This window comes from Rhinolophus sinicus, chromosome 15, assembly GCF_057876585.1.
Source record: "Rhinolophus sinicus isolate RSI-liver-muscle chromosome 15, RSI-T2T, whole genome shotgun sequence".
Classification (NCBI taxonomy): Eukaryota; Metazoa; Chordata; class Mammalia; order Chiroptera; family Rhinolophidae; genus Rhinolophus; species Rhinolophus sinicus.
This window is the reverse complement of record NC_142515.1, coordinates 30,465,961-30,476,924: the sequence shown is the minus strand read 5'-3', so window position 1 is coordinate 30,476,924 and position 10,964 is coordinate 30,465,961. Positions and strand designations below refer to the sequence as shown.

The 10,964-nt window shown below is 40.9% G+C and overlaps 1 pseudogene; it reads right to left on the bottom strand.

Annotated features, from left to right (window-relative positions):
- Positions 1-3,747: 3,747 nt before the first annotated feature.
- On the bottom strand, positions 3,748-9,056 carry LOC109450827 (ADP-ribose pyrophosphatase-like; annotated as a pseudogene).
- Between the last annotated feature and the right edge of the window lie 1,908 nt (positions 9,057-10,964).

The following is a 10,964-nucleotide window of genomic DNA, read 5'->3' as shown; positions in this document are numbered from 1 at the left end:
TTTGTTATAGTATTTAATAATACTAATTTTATTTACTTTAAATTAGTTTTAGATTATGAAATCTAAAATATATGTCATTATAACAATTAAACAATTAGTTGTGTATAAAGAGAAATGTAATGAAACAGATGAGGTTAGAGAAAAGGGCAGAGGTCAGATAAAGAGAGTTTGGAACTTGCATTCAGTAGGAAGTCAATGGAAGATTTTAAGCAGGAGAATAACATGATATGATTTTTGTTTTAAGAAAAGATACTCTGGCTGCTGTATGAAGAGTGGGTCATAAGGGAGGACAAGAGTGGAATCCAGAAGCCCAGTTGAGAGGTACAGTCAAACGATGTTTGGGGGAAGGAGTGATAACTGGGAATGGTGGGGAAACAGTGGAAATAGAGAGAGAAGTCATGTTTAGTATGGGTTTTGTGGTTTAGATTGGAGGGTGGGCTGGCTAGAGAGAACAGAGAGTCAAAGGTATCGCCTACGTTTGAGGACTGAGCTACGGATAGTAGCATTTTCTGAAACGGAGACTAAGAGAGAAGCAGGATGCTTTCCTTGTTGCAAGGTTTATACGTGGGCATGTTTTGGAGGTCGGGTGGCTCCTAGAATTCCACCCTACTCTACTACTCACATCCATTTTGTAAATTTCCAATTGTGGCAGATAGACTCTAGGGTGGTCCCCATGATCCCAACATCCTGGTATTCATGCTTTATGTGATCCCCTCCTCTTGAGTATTGATGGGACCTGCGACTTGCTTCTAACCAATGGAATACAGCAAAGGTGACAGGCTGTACATGAATACATGCACATGACTACATTACATAACACGGTAACCCATTATGCTAGGAAACTCTCTCTTCTTGGCTTTGGGAAAGCAAGCTGTCATGCTGTGAGCTGGCCAATGAAGAGGGCCAAGTAGCAAGCAACTGAAGTCAGCCTCTGATTTACAGCCGAGAAACTGAGGCCCTCAGTGCAACAGCCTGGAATGAATTGAATGCTGCCAACAATTACATAAGCATGGAGGCAGATCCTTCCACAGTCAAGCCTCAGATAAGACAGCAGCCCTAAGTTAACACCTTGATTGTGGCCTTATGATAACCTAAAGCATCTCAGCTGTGCTCAGATTCCTGATCCACAGAAACTGACACAATAAATGTGTATTGTTTTAGGCCATATATTGAGGTAATGTTGCTAAATAGAAATATATAACTAATACACCAACTTCAACTATTCTTAAAGAAATTCCAGTCATAGCAGGATTCAGGTTTCTTCCATGTGTAAATCCTTATTCCTATTTTGAAAAAGTTGCCTTTTATAAATGTATAATATTTATAAATGTGTAAATCTATACACTCTCTCCAATAATATACATATAAAATTATTACACATATCAATTTAACACTTATAGAATTATAAACTACAAGGAAATTTGGATAGGTGAAGCAACTTGCCCAAGTTCCTATAGCTGGTTAGTGACAAATCCAGGAGCAAAACTTAGTACATTGAAATTTGATCTTCCCACATAACGTATAACCATGAGGAAAGCCTTGACATTCTTCCCTTTTCAAAGTGTATACTATCAAAAGCTTTCAAGAACTCTCAAAAGGCAAAATTTTTCTCTCCTAGAAAGTATACTGTCATATGCAAACTTCAGCGTTACAAAACTCATTGGAGCTGAATAAAATGGCTTTTATTAGTATTGACTCCTTACTTCATTCTAAATTATTTAATTGTAAAGGAAAAAAATGTTTAACTTTTATATTCATTCAGCATCTTTCTAAATATATAGCAGCTATAGAACATGTTGAAAAGGAAGGAAAGTATAGCTTCTACTCTCACAAAGCTGCTAGTTTGAAGTGACATAGGAAGATTTTTTTCTTGACTTCATAAAAGGTTGACTTAAAATGTTTCATTTGGTCCTGACAAGAAAGCATTAGGGATGATGTATCCACAGTGCTTGGCACTGACTAAATGTACCTGTTACTGGTATTACTAGACAGAAGGGAAAAGGGATGAACACAGGGATACAGTGGATCAAACTTTAAGCAAGTAATGAAGTCACCCTTGCCACCCTTGCACTTTGTAATTCCCCATAATTTTACTTTCAACAGTCTGTCACCCTATTTGATAAAGACCCTGATAAAAAGAAAACAATGTTCAGCAGCGTGCTGAGAGTAACTGGAATGATTCATCAAAGTGAACAATTGCCCAACCTTGACCAGGAGTGGAAAGTGGCAGGAAGTTGCACCAATACAAATACTTTTGGATTAAGGCAAGAAGCCTGAGAAATGTTAGCAGGTAAACTGCAGAGTTGAGTATGGAAAACCTCATGTCTCTTCAGTTCTTTTTGGCAGACGTTTACTGAGTACCTACTCTGGATCAGACACTGGGGATGTGCAAATAAATATGATACAGACATTCGTAAAAAAGTGGCCAGTACTTTGAAAAGTGTCAAGGTCATGAAACAAACAAACAAAAAAAAACTTGAGGAACTTTCGCAGATTGGAGGAAATAAAGGAGACACGGCACTTAAGTGAAAGGTGGAATCCTTGGATTCTAGAACAGAGAAAGGACATTAGTGGGATGATGAGTAAATTTTGAATGAGCTCTATAGCTAGTTAACAGTAAAAAGTATTAAATCAATGTTAATTTTCAGGTTTCAATAATTGTAATAATTGTACTACGTGAATAAGTAGTTCAATGCTAAGTTCTCAGCATTTGTGGAAGCTGAGTGAAGAATTATACAGGAATTCTGTGTACTATTTTTGCAACATTTTTATTAAGTCTAAAATTATTTCAAAATAAAATTTTTTAAATAAGAAAGTTAGGCCAAGTGTAATGTCATCACATTTATAATTTTTTTAAACGAGAGAAGAATACATAGAAGACTGTTAACAGCAGCAAATAATTTGTTGACATGCCAGACACTATTCTAGATACTGTGGGTATAGCAGTTAACAACACAGAAAAATTCCTAGACTCTCTTGTAAGTAGACAAAATTATACAGGATAATTTCAGATGGTACTAAATACTACATAGAAAATAAAACAGGGTACAGGAGTAGAAATGGATCGGGTGGGCTATTTCAGATTTGGTGGCCAAAAAAATATCTTTTCAAGGAAGTGTTATTTGAATGAGATCAGACTGACTTTGTAAAGATAGGGAAGGACATTCTAGACGGGGAAAAGTAAAGCAAACACCCTGGGGGAGAAGCAAATATGAAGTATGCCGGGAAGAGAAAGTCTAGACTAGCTCAGGGTGGAATGTGACCAGGTCAGACTAAAGCATAGGCATCATCCAGAATAGGTAGGCCTGGGTAAGGAGTTTGTGTTCTATTCTATGTAAAAAAGGGAACCATTGGATGGTTTTAAGAGGGGTGGAAAATGTCATGTCATGTTTTTGTGGAAAATAACCTCCAGGAAGACAAGAATCGAAGGCAGGAGGCCTGCTAGGAGGCAATAGTCTATAGAAGGAGGGATGGTGGTTTGAGTAGGGTGGTCAGTCGAGGTGGAAAGCAGTGAGTGATTCTGGATCTGTTTCGTTGGAGGTCAAGTTGACTGAATTTTGTAGGTAGATTGGATGTAGGAGTTGAGGGAAAGCAAGGAATCTAGGCTAATACCTTAATTTCTTGTGCAACTTGGGTGGATTTGGATGCCAATTACCAGGGAAGAGAGATACAAGAACAGTTTTCTTGGGGGAAAAAAATCAAGAATTCTGTTTTGGATATGTTAAATTTGAGACACTAAACCTAAACCTTCGTTATTTCAGGGATTTGCAATGATTACGGTGTCTGTGGTGTGTGTGTGTGTGTGTGTGTGTGTGTGTGTGTGTGTGTGTGTCTGTTTAAGGAAGAAAAGGTAGGTGTGAATTGTATTTTTATTAGGCTGAGATTACATACATCTCCTGATAAAGACTTCCTCATGACAGATTTCGCATTTTTAGGATCTTCTGAAATGAAGGTCTCATCTTCTGAAATGCAACATATGTCTTTAGCTTAGTCTATTCTGTTCAGACAGAAACAGTTCTGATAACCAGAGGACTGGATATTCAGCTCATTTTGTCACTGCATTTTTTCTTTCTGGTTCATGAGTACTTGATTCTCACAGACTAAAATAGAGATGGAACTTTTCCCATAAAACTGAAGGTTCTAAAAACAAGTATAATCAGAGAGTTTCCATACTTGAAAGCAACAAATACAAGACCACATAAAGCTAAATTTGAAAAACAAATGTTATCCAAAAAATCAGATTATACATTAGACTAGCTCATAATTTAACACATTATAAGAAAGAACTGACAAATGCAAGCTGGCTGAAAAGTAGTGGTTGGTAAGAAGTTATCGTTGCTTTATCCATAGTTCTTCAAAGAGCATTAGTTGCATAATTTGGTTAAAGTCTTGTATACAACATATACAACAGGCGACTATATTCCTCTTCTTCCAGTTGGAAAGCCAAAAAGTTTGTGATTCCCCCATATTTGTCTGATATAGAGGGTGACAAAAAATGTATACACATTTAAGAAAGGAAAAAACTGTATTCAGATTGCATCGTTCAATATATGCTGATAACACAAGATGAATATAAGTCACGTTTGACTTCTGCAATTACAAGAGGTGCTCAAAGTGGTTACCATCAGCATCCAGACACTTCTGATTATGGCGAACTACTGTTTGAGCAACATTGACCAAAGTGCCCACTTGTATTTTTTGACATACTTGGTATTATTCCCTGATGCAAAGCCTTCATACTGTGAATAGTTTTAGAAACAATCACCAGAAGAAGTGACCCTCCCTGTCCTGTTCAGTGAGAGTTCTGGGCTCTTGGCTTCTTATCCACCCACGTTCATTTGAGGGCCTTGGGCTCACATGAGACTCCAAGCTGCCATCCATGGAAGTCAGGGTACATTTTCTCACTCCAGTGGGCACCTCGTTTCTTAGCCACAAGTTGAATAAGTTGAGAGTAGCTGGCATAAAGCTTGATTTTATCATTAATGTCCACCCATTTTGCTTTCTTGACATCATCGCCAGCTTCCAGAGGAAGATGATTGTCGTGGGGGGCGTCTGGCGGGGTCTCTGGTCCCGCTCCCCACATAAGAACACAGGATGTGGCCAGGCCCAAAAGGAACACCCACGGAGCCATAGGTAGGGAAGTCATACCACTATGGTCTCACGGGAGGCTGGGTTCACAGGAGGTGCGACCTGCTCTCCGCTTTTCTGCCAACCGACCGACGACTCTCCTCCACTCTCCTCGACTCTGCTCCTCTACTCTCCTCCGTAGCCACAGCAGTTATATTAGTGGCCAACGGCTCAATGGTTATAGCTGATGGCCAACCAGCCACAGCTGACGGCCATCTACTACCCGAGCCAGCACCCCTCCATATGAGGCCGAGAGCCTGGAAACTGCTCTTTGGGGCTTTGTCCCCACAATAATCCATTACTTCACCTTCCTCTGTCTCTCTCCACCCATTATCCATGTTCTGAGGCTCATCCGCATCGCATTAATAGACAACAAAGTGTTCCTGGCTGAATAGTATGTGCAATTGTTTCTCCGATTCCTGTATTTCTGCTCTGGATTTCTGTAAGGAGTTCAAGGGCTCCTCACCAAATTCTCTCTTCTGTGTGACACTGATCTTCTCTCCTGGATCCACCATCCTGCCTGGGATGGCCCATTCTCCACAGCCCTTCCTTTTGATGGCTACAAATTGCAGGATGCTTTTCCCGGAAACAGGGTGGATAATTTTATTTTCCTTACTCTCCTTTTCCCACCTGGTTAAGATGAGATCTGCAGCATGATTGGGACCCCAACGCCCCCCAAAGCCCTCAGCCAACCAGCTCTGCCCGACCTGCAGGATTTCTAGGTCTACCATTTTCATCTTCCTACAAATCATTCTGGCTCCTTCTCTCAACACATCCATCCTTTTTGTTAAGGAACAGAAGTTTCTTTCACCTACCAGGGTGTCTGCCCACGTGAGCTGGGCCAAGACAGAGCTGGCAGTGTACTCGACAGGCTTGTAGTCTGGCCACGCAACCAGCCAACTCACTTTCTCGTGGGAGACCTGGCTTCACTCCACTTTAGAGCCTGGGTACGGAGATGTCCTGGCCTTCTTGCGGGGGTTCTCAGCAGTGCCATTCGAATCTGACATGATGAAATTTGGAGGAAACCCACGGGGGATTTGCGGGCAGCTGCGGGGCCTGCCTACCACAGAGGCCACAGTCACGGGGAGAGATACTGTTGCTAAAGCCTTTGCCGGGTGGTATCCAGCCATCCACTATGCAACAGCCCGCAAGGATTTCAGTTGCTCAGGTGGGGCTCTTCGACAGCTACCCCGGGGTGCCAAGACCGAGCGGGGCCAATGGTGCAGTCCTGCAGGTGGGGGGCGCACGACAAACCCCGCCCAGCACCCCCATGGGAAGTCTTCATGTTTTCATTTTGGGTTGAAAGATTTCCACATCTGATACAGCTTTCAAAAGCAAAGTGCTTGGGTTGAGAAAATCGTCCAAACACTGCGAACAAAATTCATACACACCAAGAAAAGTGATTTCTTGCTTACTGACCAGGGTTCCAGCCATTATGGATAGATTTAGTTCACTAGGTCTAGAACAGCTCTCTGGGAGAGGGCAGAATGAATGTGTTGGAGAAGACAAAATTCTTTGTTTGGGACGCTCAAAGCCTCGTGAGTGTGGCTAGAAGGGGAGGGAGTGCTCCCTTGGTGTACGGAGCATGGTCCTAGTGAGAAATCCATGAAGCGTAATGCGTGTGGTGTGGGAGATGGTTTCCAATCCGGGCTCATCATTTAGTAGCTGACTGGCTTAGATGAGTTATTGTATCTTTGTTTTCAAAGGAATACTGGCTACAGCATGACAGGTGCTGTGTGAAGCACAGAAGATTGGACTCAGGTCTGGCTCATGTGGCCACTACCCTGAAAGGATTCTGGTTGGGGAGGCAGTAGTTACATTAAAAAAATAGAACTAATAGTGAAAGAGCAGTGCCGGGTAACCCTTAAGAGTTGAACACAATCAGGTTCAAATCCCAGCTTCCCAGCCTTAAATGGGACCTTCTTGGGCAGTTACTTAAGGTCATTTCAGTGTCCTTTTGTGTGAAATGGAAATAGAAACATCTCTCTTTATAGGGTGTGGCAAGTGGGATGTAAAGCAGTTAGCACAATACCGGCCCTACCGTACACACTGAAAAATGCTAGTTGTCATTAGTACAGTTACCGTTCGTTAACTTTTTGACCCCACACCTTAAAAGCCAAGTACATTAGAACAGGATAGTTGAAATAATTATGGGCATTGAGTAGCTCACATCGGTCAAACAACCTATGATTTCTTTTTCTGGAGAAATTTAGGCTGAGAAATAACAGCATCTAGGTCCTGAAAAAATAAATAATGAGAAGAAGAGGTACAGGCTAAGTCATTGTATCTAAGAAAACAAACCCTAGGGAGAGGTATCTTAACATTTGAAATAGATGGTTTTAGAACAAATGGAGTGCTGTATACTCTAATTGAAACTCAAAGGGTATTTAACATTTCCCAAAGTTTACTCCATGTTACACTAGTCCCATGAGAAGGATGTTTAAGGAATAAACGATTTGATGGTCAAATATATTTGGGGAAATCCTACATATTTCACCACCCTCCCTTAGAAATTCAGGATTCACATTAGTATTTTAAAGATCCAATGAATTCCAGTAAAAACAAAACTAATCAACCCTAAACTGTTTAATTTTGTTTTATCTGGTATTTTGCAAACTACCTGACCAGACAATGCTTTTATGCAGTAGCTGGTATTATTTTAGGAGCACACTTCCTGAAGTTTAGAAAAGTTTTAGAATGTGTGTCTGTGCTTAGGGGTAGGTCTCTAACCATTTGAAGTTATCACCTGCATCACGGTGGAAGGCAGCTACCAAATACCCACCTATCACCCTCATGAAGAACTCTAAGCTAAATGAGCCAGGCTTTCAGAAGGCTTGAAACCCAGAAATAGCTGGGACTATTGAGAACAAAGTGGTAGAAAAGAACTGAGAACAGAGAAATATGAGACCTGGTCATCATTAACCACCACCACCACCATCATCATCATCACCACCATCATCATCATCATCATCATCATCATCATCATCGTTGAGAATTTGCTGTGTGCACTGTACAAGGTACCACTGGAAAAGAAAGATGATCATTAAGAGACACAGTCCCAGCTCTGTAATTCATGTCTTCTTATGGTGGCATTTTTGCAATCATGGAATTATTATTCCTCTGAGCTGCCCGGAAATGTATTAGGAAAATCACTGATGTGAAAACACAAACTGTGGGAAAAAATACTTGTGAACCTCTCATATTATTATTTCCAAGGATCATAATCTAACTCATAAGAAATAAATGAAGCAGAAATATTGGGTCTGGTTCTAGCCCCATCGTAGGCTGTGTAGCTTTGCATCTGATACTTGGCTTCTCTGGGTCTTGGTTCCTTACTATAAAAGGAATCGAATGACCTCTGTTATCTGTTAAAGTCCTTCTGGCTTTAACATTTTATGATTCGAGGATCTATGAAAATCTCATTATTGGAAGGCAAAAGTCACTTTTTAAGCCTTGATGAATCAAAAAGACCAAATGTTCAGAAATAAACAACCAGATGCTCAGGGGGCAAAAGACACCTCAGGAAAACAAGGGAGCAGAGAAGGCATAGTGTGTCAAGTCCAATGCAGAAATACAGTGGGCCAAAGCATAATTCATAGAACTCCTAGAAAGGGACATCAAAATCAGTAATGAGGGGTTTTGTTTTGCTTTTAGCATCATCAAAGGGAATGAATGTATCAGTTAAATCAGACCATTTGATGATCATGGTTCAAAAGATGCCCTAAGGGAAGGAATTGAAATGCTAGAGACTAAAAGAATTATTTTCTGGGATGCTACTGGGGAAATTCTCTTTCCTAAATTGTCTTCTGAGGCAGAAATGTCTGAGGCAGACCCACAAATAGAGCTAGGCACAAACAATGTTCTGGTCCCATCCATGAGAAAGCCGTAAAGAAACTATTCTATGAGCACAATCAGAGAAGACATTTTTGGCCAGTCCTGGGTCATAGATCGCATATGTGATCCCCATTTTATCAAGCATATTGGAGGGCAGAGTGGGGATGGGGAGGACCAGGGTGATTGTAGGACCCCAGCAGTGCAAGAATCCCTAACCATCTTTCAGTTTCTCTTTGGGAAGTAGAAACAAGTAGTATCCAACAGATTGGATTATCATGTATTATCCAGCTCTTCTTAAAATTATGCTAAGGTTCAACTTCTGAAAGAAATTTGGAAGGAAAGCAGAGAAAAGATTTTCTCCTCTCTTTAAGGTGATAATATTGATAACAAACAACAACAATAAAATAACTACCATTTATTAAGTGTTTTCCATGTATCAGTATGTGACAAATAAATTTGCCCAGGTTTGACTGCCCAGTTTTGAATCCTGGCTCAGCCACTTCTTGGCTTATTGATCTTGGGAAAGTTTTTAAACTCCTTTGGGTCTCAGTTGTCTCATCTAGAAATAACAGTGGAATCTATGTTGTAGAATCAATATGAGATAATTCATTTAAAGAGCTTAGAATAATGCCTGGTCCAATGCAAGGTCCAAAGAGCTTAGAATAATGCCTGGTCAACAAATATTAGCTATTACAACTATTATTATCAATCACTTTACATTTACTATTCTAATTCTCAAATGTCCTGTGAGTTAGGCACATATACTAACAACACCAATTAACAGACTGAGGACATTGCGGTTCACAGAAGTTAAATAGTTTGCCCAAGGTCACACAGCTAGTTACTGGTATATGTTTCAGAATTCGAAAGGCTTAACAGTAATAAATTAGTATTTTATTGATAGTCTAAATGCATGTTGAATTTGATTTTGTATGGGAAATGGCACCATTTTATAACAACTGTAAAAAAATTGAGTTATATGAAGATGGTCGTGCTATAAGAGGAAGAGGTGAGAGAGAGACAACGAAACCATTAGCCACCTATTGTAGTAACACAGTTGTAAAGAGAAAATGCCCTGAACCGTGGGCCAGTTCAGACTAGAAAGACAAGTGAGAAAGACACCTTGGAATGAAGAGGAGGCCTGAAGAGAAGAGAGAGTCAAAGATCAACCATTTAATCCTAACAGGCCCAAAAAGATGGTAGTGACAGGCAAAAAAAGAGAGATCAGAAGGACAGTTGGCAACAAGGACTTCACCTTTAGGGGCAGGGGCCTGGGATGAGTCCTTTGGGAGCTCGAGATTCTGCCACTGACATCTCTGTGCTTCAGGTTTTTCTTCTATAAAATGAGGAGTTGGTCTAGAATTAATCCTTTGGATTCCTCCCAGCTTCATAGAGGAAGTATGTAAATGAAATAGAGGAAATAGAAGGAAGATTTCAGGGATTCAAGAGTCAGTGAGGGATCAAACTATTGCGTCATCAGTCTGCTTTGAAGTAAAAGAGAAAGCTAGGACAAGCGTTGACTTTTTTAAGATTTAAAGATTTGCCTTTTAAGAAATGACGTAGGCAGGATAATTAACACAGCCGTATAGAATGGAGGCCATCTACAAATTAATCTAAGACATCTAAAGTAAATGTCATGCGGGAGATCCTGCTCGCTGCGTCATGTGTAGTGTGGGGCGGCCTGCGGGGTCTCAGCTCCCGCTCCCCACATAAGAGCACAGGACATGGTGAGGCCAAAAAGGAACACTGACGGAGCCATGGATAGGGCAGTCACACCACTACATTCTCGCTGGTGGCTGGGTTGGAGACACAGGAGGCAAGGAGCCACACTATCCGCAAATTGCCATCCACTTGTCTCTGCCAAACAATGTCACTTGCTAGCAATCCGCTTCTCTGCAATCTGCAATCCACACTCCGCTGCTTGCTAGCTGAGCCACCATCTTCTTGCTAGCCCCCATTTTTCTGCTAGCATAGCCACAGCAGTTATATTAGTGGCCAATGGC